This window comes from Lichenostomus cassidix, chromosome 3 (genome assembly GCF_008360975.1).
Source record: "Lichenostomus cassidix isolate B80296 chromosome 3, HeHo_3.0, whole genome shotgun sequence".
Classification (NCBI taxonomy): Eukaryota; Metazoa; Chordata; class Aves; order Passeriformes; family Meliphagidae; genus Lichenostomus; species Lichenostomus cassidix.
The window spans coordinates 27,893,018-27,917,673 of NC_139483.1; the positions used below are offsets into that span (position 1 = coordinate 27,893,018).

Below are 24,656 nucleotides of genomic sequence, written 5' to 3' on the forward strand. Positions count from 1 at the left end.
AATAAGCCATTGCTGTGTTCCTTGTTTCCTCTTTGCTTTTACCGTGTAGAATTTGACTGTAGCACCCAAGGATCTCACCAAGGGGCTGGGATTTTCTCTGTCAGCATCCAGAGGCCACATGTGCTTGCAAGGGACTGAGCAGCTCCCGGTTATCGACTGAAACTTGTGACAAAAGGCTTCATCTGAGTACACTAGGGTCACAACAAACCCCACAAATCACAGATCAGTGTGATGCAGAGCTGCAGTGAAGGGCCAGCTGTTACTCTCTGCCCAGCCCAGCTCCACCCAGGATGCACAGAGGGAGGAAAGCCTGTAAGTGATACTTCTGATATTAGGAACACAAATCACCTCCTGCATGAGTGACTGACAAAGCTTGGCATGAAATTAACATATGTAAATATGGCATTAGAAGGCCCAAAGTGATGTCACATGAACAACTGGGAAAAGGTCAAGTTATTTAGAAGTATTTCTGCATCCCTTGGATCAGCGATATTTACATGACATTGTTTCCAATTTTTCTCTCTTCCTGTCATTTGCTTTGTCTTGCCCATGATATGGGTCTCTGATGACATCCTCATCTTTATGGAAAAACATTGGTGACGAATCCAGAATACCAAATTCAGCATCTAAAATGAGCAGCAGCAGTAAAAGTCAGAAAACATCTTTTCACTTAGAAAAATGCTGATTTGAAAACATGGGAGAAAGGGAAAAGATGTGCTGTCAGGGTCTGGTCCCATGCAGAATCACTATTGACCTACATAGAAAGCAGACCTGAGTGGGAGTTTTTCAGTATAAATGTTTTTGTTTCTCACAGGAAAAAAATATTTTAAACAGAAAGAAACATGATTGGGAAATGGTCAGTCTGATGAATTTCCTGACTGAAAAACTGTAGGAGCAAATTTCCAGAACACCTCATCTTACATTCTTTCTGGAAGATAAATTTTATTATTTCTTTCCAGTTCATGCATTTTGTATGGAAACTGAAAATAATTCATATGCAACTTGATCATAAAATCCCATTTTGCTAAATGACAAGCAAATATGTGAGTTGAACTGGAATTAAACATTTCTGGCTCATTAGAAGGCTTGCATACTTTCAGTTTGGGAACAGGAAAGTGTAGACATTTTCTTTTCTACTCAAGGGACCAGAAAACTTTTATGTGTCAACCCTTACCTGGCAGTCAATTTATTTGACCAAATGGGATTATTCTAGGGGTGTCTTGACAACAAGTGCTGTGAGATATCAAAGCCTCTGAGAGCCTGCTTTTGAAATCATTCTTCCAGCTATGGAAAATGTATGTGCTGAGAGGATATGGCAGCTGAATAACAGCAGGTAGGAGGGGATGGCTTCAGCAATAATACAAGCAGTACAACAGAGCATTTAGGAGGCTTCTGCTAATCACACCTCAGGAAGGAACTTGTCTCTAATCCTCCGACAGATCTGCTGCCACTGTGGGGTTATGGAAAGAGGTGAGATAAGGAGAGGGTCCTGGAATAGCAGTAAATCCAGAGTCCTGGACAATGGTTGGTCAGAAGATGAGAGGTAGGGCTGGTGCATCCCGGTGCATAGCAAGGCAGGTACTGAGCAGAACAGAAGCTGGATTAAGGATAAAATCAACAGAAAGCATCTTGTCTATTTCAGATGGCTGAAAGCATCTTGTCTATTTTGATAGCGCTAATGTTGCACTGAAAATCCCTGGAAAACACGTGTGTGGCACTGGTGCAGAGTATCACCAGAGTGACTCTTTTCCTGAAACCAGAAGAGGTAGGTCAGGGTGGTGCATAGGTCTTTTTGTGCAGGACTGAGACAAATTGCTGCAGTTGTCCTGTTAGGACTGTAGATTTTGAACTGACTTAGGTGGGAGAAGGAAAGACTATGGAAAACATAAATGTGATCAAATCACATGGATTGTGGTGACCAGGCACCTTTGATATTGGAGGAAATGAATGCATTGGTGAAGAAATAAGGAATTTTTCCTCTTCTGCCTTCAGAGAAGCAATTTGCTCTGACAGGCTGAGGAGCAAGGGGCTCAAAATGGCACCAGCTACCAAGAGCCCTCAGCCATTCTTTTGTCATGTCTAAGCTCCTCAGAAAACCTTCAGTGTGCATGTCGGTCAGAATGAGTAATCCTCCTTTTGTTACAGCCTAAAGATAAAAATTAAGAACAGGAAAGGAAAAGAGGATGTCTTCAACATGCCACATCATCTGCTGCAGTGGCAGGATGGATAGGCTGTGATATCAGTGAAGGAGCAGCACCTGAATGGGTGCTAGAAAGGAAGAACTGACTGTACCAGGATTTATATTCGATTCCTCCGTTAACAGCCTTTAAAAAATGTACTGCTCTTTCAGTACAGAATGAAAACAATGAGCAGTCAAATGGCAAAAGGAAAAGTCAAGAGAAAAAAAATGCTTGTCATGGCTTGTTCAGCATTCTCTGTCTGGTTTAAAAGTAGCCAATAACAAATGTCTGTCTCCTTAGAGATAAAAATCAAAACCTTCCCAATTATTTCAGTAGACACTTGATTGCCTTCCCTTTGTGAATATTCCTGTGAATAGTTAAACACATGTGATACTTAGAAAGCTCTGCATGGTTTGGATGTGAAAGAAGTATATTAAACTAAGAAAGAGAAAGGCCAAACTGTATTGATAGGAAATAAATTATCTGGACTGAGACCATTTTGTTGGTTTCCTAAACTGAGAACTAGTTGGCATCTTGTATGAGTTATCTTCAGTGTAAGTGAATGTTATCACTGCTGCTGGCAGATATTTACTGTATATCGGTTTTTAAATAAGGGTACAACATTGATTACTTGCTCTCCAAACTATTGACTGCACTTTCTCCCTGTTGTCAGGTCAGATAACTTATCTCCTCTGGAAATGTTCAGTAGAAAAATGTGAGGATGTGTTTGCTCCCAGAAACTCTCATAGCAAAGAGGATAAAGGGTTTTTGTTTTATTCTGATTTTGGGGTGTTTTTGAAAGCTGCCTATAATCAAAATAGCTTGCAATTATACCTGAAATTTCACAAATTACTCTGTGACATATGAGTATTTTCTAATCCCAGTTCACATGACCAAGTAGCCCACTGAGCCATGAATGCTTCAGTTGATACCCACTTTGGAAGGACAGTCTGACCTTTCCTTATTAGCTCTGCTACATCTTCTGTTCATCACTCCCCAGATGCATTTGAGCAGGGATACCTTCTTGAGATGAGGGGGAAGGTTGTTCATGGTCTTCACAGTTACATTGTGTGGCCAGGAGTCTCACAGAGAATGAGCTTTCTCTTGTCCATGGTCTCCCAGCACCCTACCCTGACTGGACCTGATGGGCCTCTGGCTGGTGGGAGGTTTCAGGGGCATCAATTAATAGCATTTTCCTTCATATCCAAGGGTGGGTGACAGCAGTTTCACTTGAACTGGAGGGAACTGGTCAGAGTCAGAGCAGAGAAGAGAAGCCTGATGGATATTCATGAGAGTAAAAACCCTGAGGGCAAAGAGAGTTGCATTTGGAGAAAAACTGGAGAAATCTGGGTAGGATACAGGGAAAGAGAGAAAGAAAAATCAGCTGTGGTACAGCTAAGAAGATGTTTCTGTCTCTTTAATTATTTGTATGATGCTTTTTGCCAGTGAGCCAGAGTACCAGGCTGGGCTAGAGACAGACTAGTGTGTCTTTGGTCACACTGTACATAGCTGATACCTTCCTCAGCCACTGCAGGTTTTTGTGTTTTTCACATCTAACCTGTTTTAGCCTTTTGGTGAACATGAGAAAATGTACTCAAGCCCTTTGTGCATTTGTTTCTGTTGTCTCGATCTTTGTTTCACCTTCCTCGATCAGTGAGTTGAAAGAGGAAGTGATTTTTTTTTATTTTTCCTCAGAACTGAACACAAAGAGTTTCTCATCATCAGCTAATACTTATAACCACTCCATTCTTAGTCGAACCTAGCAACAAGCTTTCAAGTTATTGTGAGAGACCCTCTAAAATATGCCAGGTCCATCTTCTTATGATATTTTTTCCAGAAAGAGTGCAACTGACGGGCTGAGATCTGTCTCTTCTGTGCTGGATGTGTAATGGCTGCATTTCATGCCCCTCTCAGTGTTTTTATTTACCTCTTTGACAACTTTTTCACCTGTTTAATGCTATGAACAACAAAACAAAGGTCTCTGATGACCCTGTGGGTCTGTGGCTCAGGAAACATTGCTACATTTCAGACTATGCTGAGAAAAGGAAGAAATCCATCCTCCTGCAAGAAGGCTGATCAGATAGGACGTGGTGAATTTTTGTGCACTGGTGACTTCTATCGTACATCAGTGTCCTACCATAGAATGGAAAAATCAAAGTTATGCCACATTCTATCTCAGCCATAGGATTTACATTTAAAAATAAATAATGCCCTCGGGCCAAGTAACAGCTGCTGCAGTCCTTTCCAGCACAGCTCATTGATCTCGTCCTCTCATTTGACACATCCTGCTATTCCATGCTGCTGTAGTTAGCATTAAATCACAGAGAGATTGTGTGGTGACCTAAGTGAAACTGAGCCCTGGTTGGGGTAGACTTTGCATGCACAGATGCAGCAGTCCTTACACCACCATCTCACCACACACTGGAGAAAAACCTGAGAACAAGGTCTTTGTTAGGCTGTGCTAGGCTGCGCCCTCTCTTTCTATTTCTTACAGCACTTTTGTGCTTATTTTATGTTAGTCTAATTATGTTCATTTTAAGGAATTGCTTTCAACTTCTTTTTAATAGCAGGTGTTGTTTTATCATGAAATGGTGATGAGCTTAATGCATATGTTAAAAGTACAGTATTCCACAAAAGTCCTGTTATACAAATCAAGTATCTTTTAGGAAATCCTAAATAAAAAGCCTCCCAAGTTTAGTGCATTGTGTAGTTGCAGTCACATTTCTCACAATCATTCCTCTCTTTTCTTTATATTGACAAGTACATGAAGAGCAAAAATGAAGTCTGCAGCCAGCTGTTCTTCCTAAATATGTCTTGTCTTGCTAGCTTGGGTAAAAGGCAAATTGCAGTTTGAGGCTTCACTTCTGCAGCAAATCAGGTCTGTTTTCAGAAGGCTGTTTCTTCAGTTGCAGTATTCCAAGATGGGAAGCTGGGGTGTGTTCCTGTCCCAAGCTGGTTATACCATGTGTGTGCAGAGACTTTAGTCATAGGTGGCAAAAACATTTAAGAACAAAATAACACAGTTTTGGACCTTTGCTTCAATTCCTTCAACTCCTGATTAAATTTTCAATGCCTTTCCAATATTTAAACAAAACATTATCTGAAAGCTCTTTGGAAAGAATATGGGATCTTAGATTGTCATTCTCAGAATAATTTTCACTTTGTTTCAAAATAATTTCTCCTGTAGCTATAAATTTATTTTGCAATGTGTTTTGCAGTCCTTCTATTGTTCCATTATTTTCTTAAAAAAATTTGTTTGTTTGTTTGTTTGGTTTTATTTCTCTAGTCTTACCAGAAACTAGAAAAAAAAACATTTACCTTGCCAACACACAGTTCTTTTTGTTTGATCATGTCATGGAATAGCAGATATCACTGAATGCTTATAGGGCATCACATAGTAAAATCACATTTACCTCACACAAGAAAAGGATATTTTTGCTTATTGGTAGGCCTTTGTAAATTGATACTCAGGAGAAAGTTGATTCCTTATAATTCTGTTGATGAATGCCAAGCTTTGGACGACATTAACTGAAATTGGTCACTGGGATTCCCATTAATTTTTTTGAGATTCTTTGACTAGTGTGATATTCAAATGTCCATGCTTTCAAGTGTTTCAGTCATTCAGAGAAGCAGCAGTATGCTGGGATGAAACAAAAAATAAAGTAAGAATTGCATCATAACAAACATGTTTTTAAAATTGATACTTCTAACTGCCATTAAAAATTAATTTAAAAAAATGTAGACTGTACCACAGTAAGTGCATTTTAGTATTGATATCCAGTAAATCCTGGCATCTCACAAGGGAAAGGAATGGCAGCAACAGCCCCTTTGACATACACATGCATTAAAATGTTTTCATTTGTTTGTGGAAAAAAAAAACTGAGGAAAGAAGCATAACCTTGCAACTAAGGCTTAGGTCTTCAAGACAAAGTAGGCCTGCAAGAAACAATCTTTGCAGGACTTACTAAGGTTTGCAAAAGCCCACAGTTGACTGAAAAGAAAAAGGGAAAACAACTCCCAGTTTGCTTAGTTTTGGAAAGGTTTTCCCCTTCGTAAATCATACATTAGGTCACTTCTAAAATGGAAATGGTCATTTGAAATTAAATGCTTCCATAATTAAGTTACTACTTCAGACTCATTGAATGTTTTTGGAAAGGTGAAATAAGTCCAACTAAAAAACAAGATCTTCTTCCTGTTTAAATAAAAAATGTTAAGTCAGCTCAAAAAATGTATTTTTAACAATACTGGGGTTTATAAAGTGTTTATAGGTTACTGAAGGTGAAGAATTCACTCAGGGAAGTACCTGTGACAACAAAAGGAGACACATACCTTAATGAGAGCTGGTGAAGAATTACCAGTCAGCCTGGGACCTGGACAAGCTTGAGAAGTGGGGCCATGGGAATTTCATTAGGTTTAACAGGATCTAGTGCTGGTGTTGCGTCTGGATTGGAGCAACCCTGATATCAACACAGGGTGGGGGACGAACAGATCAAGAGCAGCCCTGGGGAGAAGAACCTGGGGGTGCAGGTGGAGGAGAGGCTGGACATGACCCAGCAATGAGCACTCACAGCCCAGAAAGTCAAATGTGTCCTGGGCTGCATCCAAAGCAGTGTGGGCAGCAGGGGAGGGAGGAGATTCTGCTCCTCTGCTCTGCTCTGGTGAGGCCCCACCTGGAGCTCTGCATCCAGCTCTAGGGTCCCTGCACAGGAAGGACATGGACCTGGTGGAGGGAGTCCATGGGAAGGCCACCAAGTTGACTAGAGGGATGGAGTGCCTGTCCTATAAGGAAAGGTTGAGGAAATTGGGATTGTTCAGCCTGGAAAAGAGAAGGTCTCACGATGACATGGTTGTGGTGTTTCACTATCTGAAGGGAGCCTACCAGAAGAATGGAGAGGGACATTTTACAAGGCCATGTAGTGACAGGACAAGGGGCAGAGGGCAGGTTTAGATTAGATATTAGGAAAAAATTCTTCCCTGTGAGTGTGGCAAGGCACAGGAAGAGAAGTAATGGATGTCCCATCCCTGCAAGTGTTCAAGACCAGGTTGAATGGGGCTTTGAACAACCTGGTCCAGTGGAAGTGTCTCTATCCATGGCACGGGGGTTGGAGTTAAATGATCTCTAAGGTCCCTTCCAACCCAAACCATTCCATGATTCTATGAACTTTTTTCTTTAGAGAATAAGTTTTGTCCAAATTACCTTCCTGAGTCTGTTGTAGGAGGGGTGTGTGTGTATTATTTGACAGTACCTTCATTTGTTTTGTCTTTTTAAGTATTTTTTGCTGGAATTTTTATGGGCTTTGTTTTTAAATGGAATTGAACTTTTATATCATGTTTAAAGCTTTAATGTGGCATTCTGTACTATTTTTACAGAAAACAACTTCCTGCATTTTTTGGAAAGTAGATATTATTCAAATTATAATTAGTCTAATCTATATAAGTCAAAATTTTTTAGCAATTTCTGCTAAAATTGTGCTTTCTTAACATTTTTAGGATTGCTGATAGCCACACAGCGATAGCACTGCTTGTCTTGGTATTTTTTTTTTTTCCTTCTTTGTGATTTTTTTGTTTTCCTGCCCTGGTAGGTCTGTTCTTTGTGGATGGTTATGCACATAGGGAACAACAGATAGTTCAATGGCTTCTCCAAATAAAACAGGGTGTAGAAATGCTTAATTTGCTTTAGGGTTCACAGGACAGGCAATGCAAAGGTAAAATGGCAAGAAACATTTCGTATTTGAGTGGGAGGCTTGTACCAAGGCAAAGCAGACCACCAATTCTGAGTTAACCTCTGAAATATTACTTGTACAGAAGCAACAGGGGTGAGAGGGGACACAAGTGATCATCAATGAATTTTAAAAAGAGTTAATTGTCAATGCTCTGTAATAGCTGAAAAGTAAAAGAAGCAGCTGAGAAATGTAAGAAAGTTTCCTGTGGTAGAGGAGCCACCTGTGGCAGCTCAATGCCCTTCACAGTGAAAATGCTGCTGGGTGGGGCGAGGTTCACACTTTCTTATATGTAAAAGTGAACCTGCAACTACTCCACTTTTAAAGGTGTTAGGGACTGTCATTAACATGTGATTAATCTTTCTCCTCCATGCCAAAGGGGAATGAGGAGTTCCTGATAGCTTATATGAAAATCTTGCTGGAGTGCAGGGCTTTTTGAGACTGTATGTTGGCATGCTGACACTGCAGAAACCACTCCCTTTTCTTTTAGCACATCTTCCACTCAGTACTTGGAGCAAATAGTAATGAGTTGATCCTTGGAGCTTTTCATGTGAATTGGGATAGTGTTACTATTCCATAAGTGAGAAAATTGGCGCATGGGTTTTGGCTTAAACTGGTCTGTGATCACAGTGTCTACAGCAGAGTTGCTGGTCAGGCCAACTATCAAGCTGGGAGTCATCCTGCTGAGGCTGAGGCAATGGTGAGGTAGTGCTAAACCAGTGGAATGGAAAACAGATCAAATCCCAGAGCTGGGCAGCACCAGTGAGAGCTGTGCCTACACAAGTGAGCCCACTGGAGAGCTTCATCTAGGCTTTTCAGCAAGACTATTATGAAAACAGTACTGAAAAAAAAAACCAAACCACATTAGCTAAAGTAGGAGCCACTGAACCCTTTTGTACCATTTTTACATGCTTTAACAGAGTTGAAGAAAATAGTCATGACATGCATTATCTTCCTGTTTATTTTCACTGTGCTTATTTACTAGTCATTTGGGAGGATATGGATATACCAGCTACTGGAATTACAAAAAGAAAAAAAAAAAGGCAGAAATAGCTACACTAAGCTTTCTGTCTTGCTTGGGATGCTAGAAATCATCCAAGCATACAGCCAGGCAAACCCACTCTTCCTCATGTATATTTTACTTATTATCATGAATTGGCATACTGAATTACTGATTAAATTCACAGTAGGAAAGATTCAAATGATTTAATTATTTTACTCCAGTGATGGACTGAAAACTTTTCTTCATATTACATGTACAACGTTTCTGCTTTTATTGTACAACACCTAATATTTATTTTGCCTCTTAATTTTTAGTACTCCTTATTTCAGCTGAAGTTCTGGAGGAGGCAATTTATGTCAGCTCATTGCTGACTTATTCCTTTAGTTTACAGATGAAGAGGGCAAGAACCTCTCACCTCTCTGTCCTCATTCTGTAGATAAACATAATCTCACCCTCTAGTAGTGAAAATGGTCAGTCTAGCAAAATCAGAAATCTCAGGTGACCTAAGATCATTGATTTAGTTATTCATAGAGGAAAAATGCAAACTGTTCATAAATGGTTCATATGGAAAAAAAAGTAGCATTTATACTTTACAAGATCTAGAATTACTTATGAATTTACAAGATATACTTTACAAGATCTAGAATTACTTATGAAAAACTCAGAAAAAGAAATCCTAAGTCCCTTAAACAAAATTTTTCTTATTGCTCTAACAGGACTGGCTTTAAGCTTACACTGACAAACAAACAAAAAATGCCATCAAACCCAGTAAAGTTCTGCACTGCAGCTGTGGATCACATTCGGTGATGCACATTTCACATTTGGTGCAGTTTGTCTGAATTGCAATTAGTCCCTTCTACTGTGGACAGCAATCCAGTCTCAGCCATCCAAACCTCAGTTCCCCAAAACAGGATGATGGTCCTCTGTGTCTGTTAGCTGCCCTGATAATTCCCATAACTACTTGGACATGCTTCATCTCCCATGACATTCAGCTGAATGAAGATACACTGCCTGTGAAAAACTTCATTTTAATGTCCCACTCTAGCTCCCCTCATAATACAGTCAGCAGCAGCATGTTTACTTGTTCTTCTTGATGTGAAAGCTTCTAATATATGACTACAGCAGAGACAAAAACAATAATAAATATTCAAAAACCACCAGGGTGATTAGCACACATAATCCATAAGAGAAGTAAGAAGAGCAGTAGTTATTAAATATAGATGGTTTACTCACTGTGTCATCAATAAACATGTGATTTGTGATTTCCTGAGAGTTTTTAGGTGATGATTCATTCATGATTTTATTTATTTTACTGTATAATGAAGTAGAATAGCAGAAGGAAGGGATTTTAGCTGATGCCACAAACATCTCCTTATTTGGTGAGATGTCTTTCTGTACTTTCTAGCTTGCAAAATTGAAGTTTAGGTGTCTAGTTTCTATGAGACTGCTGGGAATCCCTGGAAAGTGCTGTGTGAGCTTTTCTGTTTGCTACAAAGTGCTACTGCTCTGGAGGCACAGCAGATGGTTATCCAGGGACAGTAAATTGTCCATTGCCTTTCGTGATAAACAGTTGCTAACAGAGATCAACCAGTACAACTCGCTGGCTACAAGAGCCCATCTGGGTGCAGCTTCAGCTGCTAAGAGCCTCCAGAGTTTTTATCAATGATGTTATACAGTTCTGGTCCTGGAAGAGGAACTGAAAAAAACACAGAGAAGAACAGCCTGGATTGATGGATGGATGGATAGGCTTTTAAGCAAAGAATGATTGAAAAGCTTGTTTAGTCTGCAGCTTGGAAGGAATTTGCTCTAGCTTGATATGATAAAGATATTGAAGAGCATGAAAAATATTTTTGTTCCCTGTCTTTTCCAATAAAGGTCTTAAAGGACAACAGATTAAACTGGAATGTGACAGGTCCAGAACAAAAAATAATGAAGCATTTCTTCACTTGGGATTATGAAAAGCTGTGAAACCCTCTTCTGCAGGATTCAGGGATTTCTAATTGTTTGCTTTGATTTATAGACTATTTGGATAACTAAACAAGAGAAGAATATTATTTTTTACGTGCAAAGACTATCTTCATCTAAGAGTGTTCATCTAAGCTGCTGGGAAGCTGAGAGAGAGTATTCTGGGATGTTGTCACCAAAGGCTTGCATTGCTTTGAAGTTTTTTGATTGTTTTCCCTATTAACTACTAGCAGAGACAAGATAGAGGGCTGGATAAATCATAGATGTGACACGATTCAGATTTGTTCAGACTGATTTGATTCAGGATACTCTGATTCCTACAGTCCCCATGGAACAGCCTGATGCTGTGTTTGGCTGAGTCCACAGCTGCATTTCAGCAGGGTGCAGGGAGGTGCAAATTACTCAGTGTTTGCACATGTGGGCAGAAGTAGTGATCTTCTACCAGGTTACTGAGATAAAGCTTCACTGCTGAATTGAATAAGTTATTAGCACCCAGGATTCTGAAACAATGCTGATATAATCATGGTCTCTGGCTCAAATAATTCAGATAGCTTTTATAGTGTTTCACTCCTTGTTAGGTGAAAATTGTTCTCTCTGCACCTTGGTTTCTCCAATAGTTACAGCTCCTGGCCGTGTTGGTGTGAGCACAAGGAAGTTGCTGCTGAGCTCTGGCAGCTGGAACAGGTAGGCATTCATCCACTCATTGAGAAAAAAAATTACATTGCATTATGGGTCTCTGAAGCTGGAAAGAGGACAAGTGTTCTTTCCCTCTTGAGAAATTGTTCTAAAAGTTTAATAATGATAACTTGTGAGTGTATAGATCAGAGGTGTCTTGGAAGGCTGTAGTTTCTGACTGTGCAGGAGTCTGAGCTTTTGCATGTAGTGCTCAATCCCCGGAACAAGTTTGAAGGTATGGCAAATAGGTTACTCTTTCAAGTAAACATCTGACCAATAAACAGATATGGTTTCTATAGCCTTTGTTGATTTAATTTAGGATTTTTGCTGTGTATCTAGAATCTGGCTGACCTGAGTTTCATATGGGCTGAATTATTCTCTGCTTTGCATCGCCAAGGAAGTTTTTGCTTCTGCTGGTGGAGGATCCCTCAGAAGAGGGTTTTCAGACAGACAGAATAGAGGGAAGGCTCTAAATCAGGACAAAAAAGGATAGGGGAGACTAGAACTAATAAAGAGAGAACTGCTGTCAGAACAGTTCATTTCTTTCTAGGCCGATGTGTCTTGTTTTGTAAAATATCTTTAGTTATAAACCATGAACAGACTTCTGCAGATTCAGCACAGAAGAACATCAGAAGTCTGGTATAGGTATATAGAAGAAATGTCCTAATTCTGCTAGAATTTATGTACCAAAATATGCCTTTATTTTCAGTAATGTCTTAGAGTAATTTTTCTTAGGCTAAATTTTTAAAACCTTTATTCAGGTATTGCCAATATACTGTGGAAGACTGAGGAAATCCTGCATTACTTTATGAAATAGCTGGGTCCCAGGGAAGGACTCTTTAGCCAAAATTCTCCAGTCTGTTCTGTGTGTTTTGAATAATAAATGAATGAATTGAACTTGTGAGACTGCCTTCTTGGATAGGCTCATAGACATTGACCACTGTGTTTAGACCTGCAATATAAAACAGTCTGACTGCATTGCATTTCTTCCTTGGATCACCCCATTCAATTCTACCCTGCACCCTATTGTTATCTCTCTTTCTTTTTTCTTTTCTTTTTTCTTTTTAATGACCAGAATATCTAGATTTCTATAATGTGGTAGAATAAAATGAAAATTGCCCCCAAGAGAAAACTGCACTGATTCTTTTTCTAATACAACCATTTACAGAAGTGCTAATGTGTCCTAGGAAACATGAAGGCACAATACTGTTTTTAGAAATGGTTCTACAGAGTTATCAGATTTTTTCCCCTCTTTTTTTTTTTTTCCCCTTTCCTATTCCATATTTCAAGAACTATCTTTAGGCTGAACAGAAAGAAAAGGTTTATTGACAGCAAGATTCATTAGACTGTGAAATAGTCTCCTAAGGAAAGTTGATAGAAACTTTGAGATTTTAAAAGTAGCTTATTGGGTGCAGGGAAACTCAAACCTTTTAATGTACTGCATGAGATAAGAAATGTGTTAGAATAGAGAGGATGGACTAACTGGCTTGATAAGGCTATCTTTTGATGTGTAGTTTCTATAGATATTTGCACAGAAACAGTAGCATTGCTAATTAACTGCTCATCTGCTTCATGTGCTTATGGCTTACCAGCTATAGTCAAATCCCATCTGTCACTTGAGGACAATTAAGTGGGCTGAGAAGCATCATTTTATGACTGCACCTGGCCAGGAGGAGAAATTCCAGATGGACAGCATGGGAAGCAGGAGACACCTAGAAGAGGAAGGGGAGGAGGCAGTCTCTTCAATAGGCAGTTGCAAGTTGTTATAAACCTGTGCATATAGAGCAACAAAAACTGTTCTGGAGTGGGACTGCTAGGAGCTTCCAGTATCAATGCAAGACCTGTGTGGTTTTCTTCAGACTGCTAAGGTTCTTGTCTCCAATTTTGTATGAGTTTTGACACTTTATAGTCAAAGATCTTTGGAAATTGCAAGAGCTGACCAAAACCAAATAAATGGCAATGGGCAATGTTGGAGATGAGGAAGAGATACTATAACCTGTGTTATCAAGTGAGACACAAAGCTTGGAACGGGGTGAGGGTTAGTGGGGCTGCAGCATAGGTGCATGCTGTGTCTTGGTTCTGCCTGGGACGTGGTCCTGGGGTGCCCAACTGCACTAAAAAATAATCAGGACCAAATTTCCATGGTGTTGTCACAGTTCTCACTTTGTGCATTTTCATTCAGGCGGCTCTTGCTGTCTGCTGCCTGTGGCTTGCAATGCAATGGCCCTTTCATTTGCGTAAGAAAATATGTGATGAATAATTATATTTGTCCCTAAATACAATGTTTTCTCAAAACTCTTCAAGCGGTATCAGTGGCCCTTCAGAGGCCATTTTCAGAGCTTACCAGCAGCATGCTCAGGTAATGAGGTAATGATTGTGCCTCAATTATGAGCTGCAAGTGAGGACAAAGCCTTAAACTGCCATTCAGCTTTAGAATTACTGCTGTAATTTAAAAAGTATCTGCCCTCCTTTCTCTTTAAGCCAAATCATCCACCCCATTTGTCAAGATAATGACATCCATGGCCAAGCAGGGCCTCTCCTTCCAGTGATAGCTTCCTTCAGAGGGATGCCATTAACAGCCTCATTTTGTATCACCTGAATCCATATAGTTTAATTCATCTCAATTCTGTTTTTTTTGGCTGTTATTCACTGTATCTGTGCATTATGCATGACCAGGAGACTGAAAGAAGGGTCATTGTGCCATATCAGCCTTTGTGCTGATACTTCCAGCAAAGACTTTACATATATATGTACATATACACACATACACAGAGATGAATTTTATATTTATTTATTTTTATATATATATGAGTTTTATCTATAAGTAGGTGTACATGGAAGAGAGATTTGCTTCTTGGTAGGCAAAAAAGGACTGTAATTTTTTGTGGAAGCAGATTTTGCAAATCCTGGCATGATGATAAGTTGCAGTGGGCTCTGTGGTTGTTCCTGGCAGGGCTGCAGGAAGACTTATCAGCAAAGCTCTGTGGCAGATGGACCCTGCTTCCCCTCCGTGGGAGAACAGACAAGTGTCTGAATTCTCTGCTTTTCCTTGCACCTTTCATGGGGAAAGGTTTCAAATAAGACCACCTCTCTTTTGTAGAGCTGAGGGGTCTGTAGGGTGGCTGTGAAGAAACAGTAGGTTATACGAAATCTTATTAACCACAAGCGTTCAGAAATCATCACTCTGATCATCAGATGACAGAGCTTAATGTAGCACAATCTACCTTTTGTAACACTGCCTATACTTAGGCTCCCTTCTCCAGTTTCTAAACCATTGTGGACCATCTTTAAAATAAAATAAAAAAATTCTTTTATAACCACATGATTCCAGGAGCCCTGTGCTCCCATGTGTTCATCTGTCTGTGGTCCCTGTGCAGCTAGATGAGGTGCCATTTGATATTACTTACTCTTTGTGCATTTCAAACTGGATCAAGACAGTTTCTCAAAGAAAAGCTATTCAGGATTTTGTCAAGTTTGGTTTTTTAACCTTTGGGATTTATGGTGTGGTTTTTGTTTTTGTTTTTTATTTTGGTTGGTTTTTTTGGTGGGTTTTTCTTTGTTTGTTTGTTTTTTTCTCTATAGTATTTAGAATATACTTTCTTAAATTGTTGTTAAAGTATTCTGAGAGTCAGACTTGAGCATCAGTTTACCTGTTTGTTCAGGAAAACCGTGACATGAAATGGATTCCTGCAGACAGAGGAGCTCATTTGCCTAACCCTGCCAATCAAGACAAGAAAGATGAAATAAAAGCCAGCAACTTAACAGGTAGAAAAACAAATTAAAATACTTTCATTCTTGCCTAAGCAAAAGGGTTAACATAAGAAATATAGGAGAAAAATTTGCACAGAATTTTATTTAAATTGGGCTCTTCTCAATTTAAAAGACCCACCTGAACATATTTTTCCTCAAGCACAAAAGTCATATCTTTCTAACCTGTGCATCACTTTCCAAATTTAAAAATACTTTTTTCTTCTTCTACACTTCCCTACTAATTTGAGTCAGGCTCTAACATCTTTCATAGCCCTGCATGAGGAATGTCACATGTGTTTTAACAATTTCTTTTAAATTCTGTTCTCTCTCCAATACAGAGATTCTGTCAAGACAAAAATCACACATTTAATGCCTGTATCTGGCACAAGCACAGCCTGAGACAAAGTAGTGAATAACAGGGAAGAATAATCAGGTGTATTTTGGCAAACTGGATACCCAGTTTCAAATGACTGTGATTACACTTTTCTCCCCTGTTACTTTTCTCATTAGCATGGCACCAAGCACATTTCCCTCAAAAAATACATTTTGAGCCTATCAGAGATAATAACTTAAGGTCAGATTTTTCAAATGTGCTCAGCATACTGAATGCAGGTGGAGCGCTAAGTGCTCTGTGCTTTGTGGGTTGCTTTTCGTTTGCTTTTTCTTTAATGGTCCCACAATAGAATTTCTGGGCACAAAATGACTTTGAGAATTCAGCATGTGAATACCTCAGGTCTGCAATAGCTGGTTCTCAGTAATCTTTTATCATTTTGGAAAAAGCACCTTGGCTGTGGGATTTTCAGGCATTCTCTGAACTGGTCAAATTCTGCTCTCGCTGAAATCGGTGAAAATAATTTTATCTTAAATTGGTGTTATCTGATGTGGATGTTTGGTCCTGCTTGTCGTCTTTACCCTTTGTCCATAGATATGTGTTCAGGAATAAATGTCACCTGAGCTCACAGAAGACTAAACCTGGCCTCAGCACAGGTCCCAGCCCTTTGCTCCTGTACTGTAGGTGGATCAGGCACATGTGATGCCCAGTGACACATCTGCCATCTCATGCACTTACTGTGGCTTTTCCTTAAACCTGAACAAACGTCTGGGGGACAGATGCCTGTGCAGAGGTGTTCCATATGCAATCCTTTAGGATTGGTGAGGAGAAATACACTTTTGTGGTGCAGTTGTGCTCAGCTATAGTAGATGAAGCACTTAGTTAAAGGTGGATATCAATAGTGGGCATGATGAGCCATGTCTCAGAACTGCCTAAGTCTTTTGATTCATCCACAAAGGTCACCAGATGATGAGATAATATGTAAATGTCTAAATTACAGGCCACAAAAATGAGATCAAAGCTACTGCTGGCCATGGTTGTCATTGTGGATGGAAAACATGGGGCTCATTCAGTGTGCAAAAGCTCTTCATCTCTATTTTAACTTTGCATCCTTACCTTATTTTTGCCCCACTGGTTTCACTTGGGAAAAACAATTCCATATTAATTGCTTCTGAAGCCTTTACCTACAGCTCAGGCACCATGCAGCTCTACACTATGGCCATTTCCCTTTAAATTACTTGCTTTGTTCATAGTGAGACAATTTGTCCCAGGGACTGTTTTAGTACCACAGAAACAGAAATGGACCAGTGACTGATTCACTCTCTGAGACATAATGCATTTCACATTGTATCCATCTGTGCTATGATGATACCCTTCTTTGATTATGTTCCATGAACTCTCTAGATGCTAATTTAGGAAATCATTTCCTTGGGTTTTTTTAAGCTTTTGTGTTGTTGATATCACTGTTATTTGTAGAGACAATAAGCATAAGGAAATATTTGAACTATTTCTTTGTTTGGGTTTTTTTTCTCAATTTATAAAAAGTGTTTATTTTTAACCGATAAAGGTAGGATAAGAGATCAGATCCTAGCTTATCACTGCTTTCTGGTACTGTTATGGTAAATGAATACATAATTCCTTGACTTATCACAAGCTAATACAAACCTTTGTGCTTATTCTCCACCTCTTTTAACCTCATATTTTCTTAGAGCATATGCTGAGAATGCTACCCATAGCAAAGGATTAGTGTAAAGCATCTGTTGCACATTATCTGACTGAGATTGATTGATTTTTCAATTTAAGCATTTAACTCTCTTGGTTTAGATTTCAACCTAGACCTCAACTGAATTTCAATAATGATACATGCCAGACTTACATGCTAGAGACCTCCTGAAATTCGATAAATCTGATGTTGGTAATGAATGGATATTTTGCCACTGGTTGGCCTTTCACCTTTCTAATAAACGTTTAGGAAACTAATAGGTTAAGACACAAAAAAACCTTCTGAGATGTCTCTTATGAATTAGGCTTCCAGGGGTGGCAGGCACTGAAGTGTGCAACCTTCCTGTGTTTGAAGGTGTCTTGTTCTGGAGCTCCCTGTGCTTCTGAGGTTTGCAGCAGTCCTTCTAGGATCGTTTAAACAGGATTTATAGCCAAGCAGTAAACCAAACTAGCAGTAAAAATTCTTAAATTATTGTGCTAGGCAGTCTTCTAAGCTGTACTGAAAAAGTAATCACTTTCACTTACGTGTCTTGATTTATTGTTTCTGAAAGAAATCCTGTACTCTGGTAGCATGTTAGTCAACTTATTTTGCTGTGCATTTTACCTAGTTTTCTTCCTCTATTTCTCTCAGTATTTGCTGCTATTAGAAGGAAATCTCATTCAGTTCAACAAAGTTAATGAGATAATGAAGTAGGAAATCCAGCTGTGATGGTATCATTTGGAGGAAGGGATGAAGGTTGGCTTTGTTGTAAGCCAACCAAGTGAATGGGATAGTTTTCCACACATCCCTTGGAACATTCGGTACTTGACCAACAAGATAATTTTCAAGTCTGAAATCTGCTTCTGTTCCTGATGGAAATGTGAAAAAGTAATTTCTCACCACTTCTGTGAAATTATTGTAGAGGGACCAGAAAGGAAGATGCTAATGTGAGTAGCAAGATGTCTAGCCATACAAAGCAGTAGCAGAAAACTTAAAGTATCAGAACTCTTGTTTAGTTTGTTTGTTTTTTCTTTTTGTTTGGTTGGTTTCTGTGTGCAACGAAAAGGTAGAAATGTGGAACTTCGCTTCACAGACTTTAGACTCTGTGTCTGATTTTCTCTACCCAAAAGAGACAAGGTGACTTGAGTGTAGAGTTTTCAGTGCTATCCTATGAAACTGCAAAGCCTGATGAATAGTCAACTGCAATTTGCTTACAGAATCTTTTCACAGAAAGTCACCAAGACTTTGAGCCAAGATCCTCACACTGAATAGCTGATCTGTGTAGCATTGTTGCAAACTGTAGTGCAAGGAATCAAGGGTCACATTTTCCCTGAGATTACAGGTAATTTTTATGTTTCTGACTTTCTGTTAAACAAGAAACCTGCAGTTCCAAGTTAGTTCACAGAGAAAAGAAAATCTTATTACCTGTGGGACCTCTGAAACTGGGGAAAATTCAATCCATGTTGCAGGTGAAAACCCAATCTCAGTTACTGGCTACTGAGCCAGGAGAGCAGGGCCTTCCCAAAGCACCAAGTCAGGAAAATAGCTCTCACATTGCATGAGGTCTGTGTCTCCACAACCACAGGAGAGAAGATAAGCAAGATGAGCACCTGGCCAGGATTTCTCCCTTATTCAGGTCCTTGGGAACATAAACAGACACAGCCATCATAACCATTGACTCACAGGGCAGGAAAGCCCTGGGGAGATGCCATCACCAGTGCAATATCCTGCTGCCTCCCTTGCAATGGGTGCCTTGTTCTTTCAGCTGCCTGCAGTTGGTTGGGAGCTGAGCCTTCCTTGCTGCTTTGCATTCCAGCAGGTGCTTTTTTTTCCTGTAACATGTGTTTCCTTTACATTGTCTTATGCTGCCCTGCCCTAGTGAAGAGTAAATCCTGACTACATTACAAGCACAAGACAGACACAAGAGACATTGTCTGCTCTATTCTTGTGGCTCAGAAGGGATTTGAGTTCTGTACAATGTGCCACAAAAGATTTCATACAGTGTTTGGAGTTTCATTATTTGTTGCCAGAAATAACTGTGACAAAGACGGTTAAATTCTGCACCTGATTTTGTCACCTGGATTCATGTTTTATGATCAAGACCAGGAAAAAAAAGTTGGTCTTATTGCAATGGTGCTATATGTCATCCTTTTATAATATTTATCTATAAACAGAAACCCTCATTTGAACTGGGGAATTGTGATAAAGCAACAGAGACTTGCACCAAAGTGTCCTTATGTTTTCAGCTGGGTTGTTTTGGTTTTTTTTTTCCGAGAAACTGAGTTTGGTGGAGGCAGGATAGGTTTACAATTATCTCTATATAAAATATCTTTAGTCAGTAATATTTTTTATTTAAAACTACTTAATGTGAAGAGACAGACATAATTCACAGCCATGACCATTTAAAATAATAAGCACTCTCTAGGACATAAGTCCTTCTCAATGCATTGCACTTTCCCATTAGCAACAGTATTAAAAAGGTGCTGCTGTGAGTACTCAGACCTTTGCTTAACATGCATGTAGCACTGTTTTGGGAAGTTTAACACTGCAGATCTAGAATATAAATTGTTCCACCAGTTTCTGCTTTGAGAAAGATAATTCATTCTCTCCTAATTTGGTAATGATGCATTCATTTTTTTAGCTTGGTAAATCATATAATGGATTGGTTTTGTTTCACAAAGGAACAAGGAAAGGAATACAGGTTTAGAGGACAGATAAAATGTCCTAAGTCTCCTGTTAAACCTCATTCGAGTAAACCTAAACCTTCAATTATGGCTCAACAATGGTTGAATAAGTCTTTCCTTTCCCCAAGTCCCAGCAGGTATCCTACTTGCTGACAGCAATTCCCGAATCTCACTAGAGCAGATAATTTGAGCTAAATCATACATTGTCCCCTCATCTTGCGTTCAGAAGGCAAGGAGGTGAGAAGTGTTTTCTGAGGTGTTTCTGATATATGTGTTTCCCTGAGGTTGTGAACACTGATTACAGATGTGAATCAGAGTCCATGGAAAAGGAGCTTTCTGCTAGATAAACCTCTAGTGTAATTTCACTGCAGGTCACAGTGACTTCTGTCAGAAAAGAGAAACTGTATTAACCTTAAAGGGGCCCTCAGAGTTCAGGGCCGGGCCAAAAGGCAGCAGTGCTATTACTGGACTAGATACCTTCTTGCCCTGCAGAGGAGTTTTGTGCTTTCAGAAATCTTCCTCTTGCTCTCACTAGGAGATGTGAGATAACCAGACTTGGGGGTTCAGCTGCAGTGTTATAGACCACTTCCAAAGCCTTGCTCCTCTTGACACAGAGCAGGAACGTGGACTCCTGTTTCCCATCTTCAGGCAAGTCACCTTTTTGGAACGTTCTTCATAGGTTCTGTTTTGTTGACATTAGAAGCTTTACCCAGACTTATGTGGGTTTGTTTGGTCTACTGATAAGACAGTATGAAATTTCTAGGCTCACATCTCCTGTCCAATGAGCAGAGGGATAAGGAAATATATTGGAATTCTTTTTTTTTAAATTTTTTTTTCCCCCCAGGTCCAAAGCACACAACTTAGCCTAATTAGTCAGAAGATGCATGTATGTTTGTGGAGATGGTGTCAATTGGGGGTAAAAAACCACACAAAAATATTACCTTGTTCTGCTCCTGTCTTGGAAAACCATTTTTCTACTAAGTAAAGCAAATGCTGCACAAACTTCTAGCTACTGGGGCTTTTACTGTTATTTGACAGATGGATGTGCTTGTTTTTAATGGTCCTGTTTTGCCTTGATTATCTGCTTCGTGTCACTTCTGGAGCACGAGGGATATGTTGGCACATTTCAATGTGGACTACCTGTCGGTAGGAATATGCTTACAAACACTAATGTTGCAGCTAGAGTTAGCATGTTTTTTGTGACTTGATTGAAGCATAGCACTGCTTTCTGGGCCCTGTGAACTAACTAGTTTCTTGCAGTAAGTATCTTAGCAAGGCAGGAGCTCCTTGCTTTAGCATCCTCCTAGAGACACAGAGTGTGAAGCTCTATGAAGGTTGAGTGCCAACCTCAGTCATTAATGGGTCCCTCCTGCTTGTCACTGCCACCTGCTTAGCCAGAAGTGAGTTTGTTTGGCTTTTTGCAAAGAGCTGAGACTAACCCCGGGTTTCTTGACATCGTTCCTTTGCTCAGCAATGTGGCACCTGTTTGTGCCCATGTGCTATTATTTTGTGCTGTGGGTTTAGTGGTGCTAGCCAGAAAAATTCTCAAGGCTGACTTTTGGCTCAGGCAGAGTGGGCATTTGCCAGCAAAGCAACTGGGGGGCAAACGGCCAGCTTGTGGTTCTCTGTGCTCTTTTGACTGTGCTTAGGAGCCTGGAAAACTTAGCCTCAAAGGGTTATGAAACAGATAGACTGCCACCATCCTTCTCCCTTGCAAAGAGCAAATTCAGCTCTCTTGATCTCTCTTCTTTCTCAGTCTTTTATCTTTATCTTGTTTCTTTCCATAGCTGGAGTTATGTATCCCTGTTATAGGCTTAAGTTTTCATCCTTGGAAAAGTGAAATTCTCACTGCATTTCTCAAAGGCTTTGAGGTGGCCTCATCTATCACTCTATATCTGGATTCCTCTACCCTGCTTAAGTAGCTCTGCAGTTTCTGAGAGTTATGGGTGCACTGTAGCAAATGATTTGCTTTCCCACATCCCTTCACAGAAGAATGAGTGGGTTTTTTCCTCATGCAGCACTGAGCCCCTGTAAAAGCATCCATATTTCTATGTTCCCATAACATCCAAGGATTGATGGTGTCTTTACCTTGCTCAACCTCACCTTTCTTCTCTCTCTGCCCTTTCTGAATGGACAGCACAGAAAGCTCTGCATATGGGGAAGACGTGGGGTTTGCACATACTTCATGAATTGCAAATGCTGCCAATTGCAGACACAGTGGAGCTTTTTCATCCGAAGAGAATGAGGGAGGACTTACCACTGTGTTAAATGGAGTGCAGAAATAGACACAGGTGACTCCATAATGCTCCTCTGCAGGAACACAGCATGCCTGAGCAGCCTGAGGGGAATGAAGACAGCAGGCAAGTCCCTGTACAGGAACACTCTGGATTTTGGACTGGTATGGGAGCACCTCCATTCTGGAGAAGAGCAGCTGTTTCACAGTATCTAAGCAGCAGTAGATCAATCAGAGGAAGTGCCAGTCTCATGGAAAACTTGGAAAAAGTTTGGCCAGCTCTGAGCATGTAATGCTGTGGTGCTCAACAGAGATCTGAAAGTGACACACGTGATTGTTTTGTTGGCTCTCTGTCTGCTGCCAAAGAAAGTGGCGTGGATTCCGTGGGTGATGTGCAGCTGCTGAGCCAGCCAGCTCTCAGGCCAGCCTGGCTGCCTGCCACCCACGTGCTGGCTCAGCCCTAGCTGCTGGGGATGGATTTCAGTGGGTGGTTTTCCTTCTCATTGCGGGGTATTTTAGCTCTGCAACCTGCCATGCCTCTGACTGGTGTCTCTTCTATAATGTTATTGTGGGGGAATCTCTTCAAAACAGCTCCGAGTGGATATCTCTGGGCAGAGTCTCCCACTTTCAAATGCTGTTAATGTACCCAAAATGAGCTGTACAGTGCATGACCATTAGCATTTGTTAAAGGAGTGGGATGCACTAGGTCCCAAACAAGCAGATTTCTACATCATTCAGTCTTTCCCCACACCTGCTAGACTGGCATTTCTCCAGACAGTTCAGCATGAAGGAAAGGGTCAAATAGCTTTCTTTAGGTATATTCTGAAGCCAACCCTGTGGTGTCCAACATTGTGGTTTTGGGGTATTTTTTTTAGAGCAATTCCACTTTTTTTTTTTTTTTCCTTATTATTCCCCCACCCCATTCCTCCCCATGCTAATGTCATTATGGCTTTTCTTTGTGTGACCTGGGAGCAGTCACGGATGCTCCCATTATAGGAAATATCCCTCCACACCACAGAACAAATTGAGGCTGTGCCCATTCAAGTTTTTTTTAGTTGATTTCTCTTTGTTCAGTCTTTGTGCCCAGTGGTGACAGGTGCCACTCCTCTGAAATGAGATTACATTGAAGTGTGACAAGAGTCCTTTTAGCAGGCTTTTATGTTAATGATAGCTAGCTGTGTTAATGCTTAATTCTCCTTTTTTTTTTCCTTTTTTTTAATCATCATTGAAGAATATGAAACATTGATGTTGCTATGGCCACTTGGATTTAATGAGAACACTTATTGTATTATTTACCTGTCCTTACTAGCAGTAACTTCCTTGGTTTCCAGAGTATTGTTCTGGAAAATACTTTCTTTCAAAGAGGTGAGACCATCTGTTTATAATGAACAGGAATAATTTTCTGTTTATTGTGTGGGGTTTTATTGATTGTTTTTTGGTTTTATTTGTTGGCGGTGATTTAGGGTGGTTTTTGCCTTTTTTTGTGTTTTTGTTTTTTTGGTTTTTTTTTTTTTTAAACCTGTTTTAAATAATAGAATTTTGGTGTGAATATTATGCACCAGAGGAGCTCTTACCACTCAAGGTAAGAGAAGTTTCTTGAGAGTCTGCTGATATGTGTGTGTATGGAACAGCTAATATTAGGGGCTGGCATATCCTAGCTACTGGGAGGCAACGTTTCAGAGGTTCCCACATCAAAAACTATTGTTGCTGTCAGCAGGGGAGGGTAGCAGGCTCAGTGCATGGATTGAAAAGGATTTTCTTTGATTTGGTTTCTCCTATTGAGGGACTTTTCAGAATATGAGTACCTGGTGGAAAAAAAACCTAAGATGCCCAACATGAACATCTAAGTGGATTGGGAGCACAAAGAGATGTGTCCGTAAAGCCTGTCCTCTTTTGCTGTCATCTTTCTAGGGCATGTTTTGGTCTTTTGATGATAGCTGTGGCTGAATATAGGCCTCGTGTACCCCAGTTCTGAACCCCAATCCCAACTGCTCTCTTCTTCCCATCCTCCTAGAATTTGTACTGTGCATCCCACTGACACTGCAGTGACACTTTGAACTTCCTCTTTTTGCAGCCTCCTCTTGTGTGTTCCATTTGGTCACAAATTCTTGAAACTAAATGTTCAGCCCTAACTGATTCCCCATGTCTTCTCTTCATTGTGTTTCTAATTTTAAGTTTTGTTAGTATACCTTAGTATATAGTAGCATCAGAGTGTACACTGAAATTTCTATGGTAAAAGAAGCTTATTAGGGCTCTGGAATATCCAGAGAAAGTTGATATGTTTTCCCAGAGATGCTCAAATGTTCTACACAGCATTTCTTAAATTCTGCATTGTGTTTTCCCTGTGGCATTCGCATAATCTTGTTTCAGTAATTGAAAGTTACAGAAATTGGAGCTTTATCATTTAATAACC

At 40.0% G+C, this 24,656-nt stretch overlaps 1 protein-coding gene and 1 long non-coding RNA gene across 4 annotated transcripts in view; one reads left to right on the forward strand and one right to left on the reverse strand.

The window, feature by feature from the left end:
- LOC146439341 (uncharacterized) overlaps window positions 1-24,656 on the reverse strand; it is a 560,563-nt gene that overhangs the window by 92,677 nt on the left and 443,230 nt on the right. The window lies entirely within an intron of this gene.
- Window positions 1-24,656, forward strand: part of LRFN2 (leucine rich repeat and fibronectin type III domain containing 2) — a 146,964-nt gene that overhangs the window by 3,845 nt on the left and 118,463 nt on the right. The window contains exons 1-2 of one of the 3 annotated variants that reach the window (XM_085055059.1): window positions 11,408-11,552; window positions 15,206-15,308. The exons of 1 other annotated variant lie outside the window; for it this stretch is intronic. The gene's annotated coding sequence lies outside the window, so the exon portion shown is untranslated. Of the gene's footprint in view, window positions 1-11,407; window positions 11,553-15,205; window positions 15,309-24,656 lie in introns of those variants that run through there. One more of the 3 variants, XM_085055058.1, reaches the window with a different exon arrangement.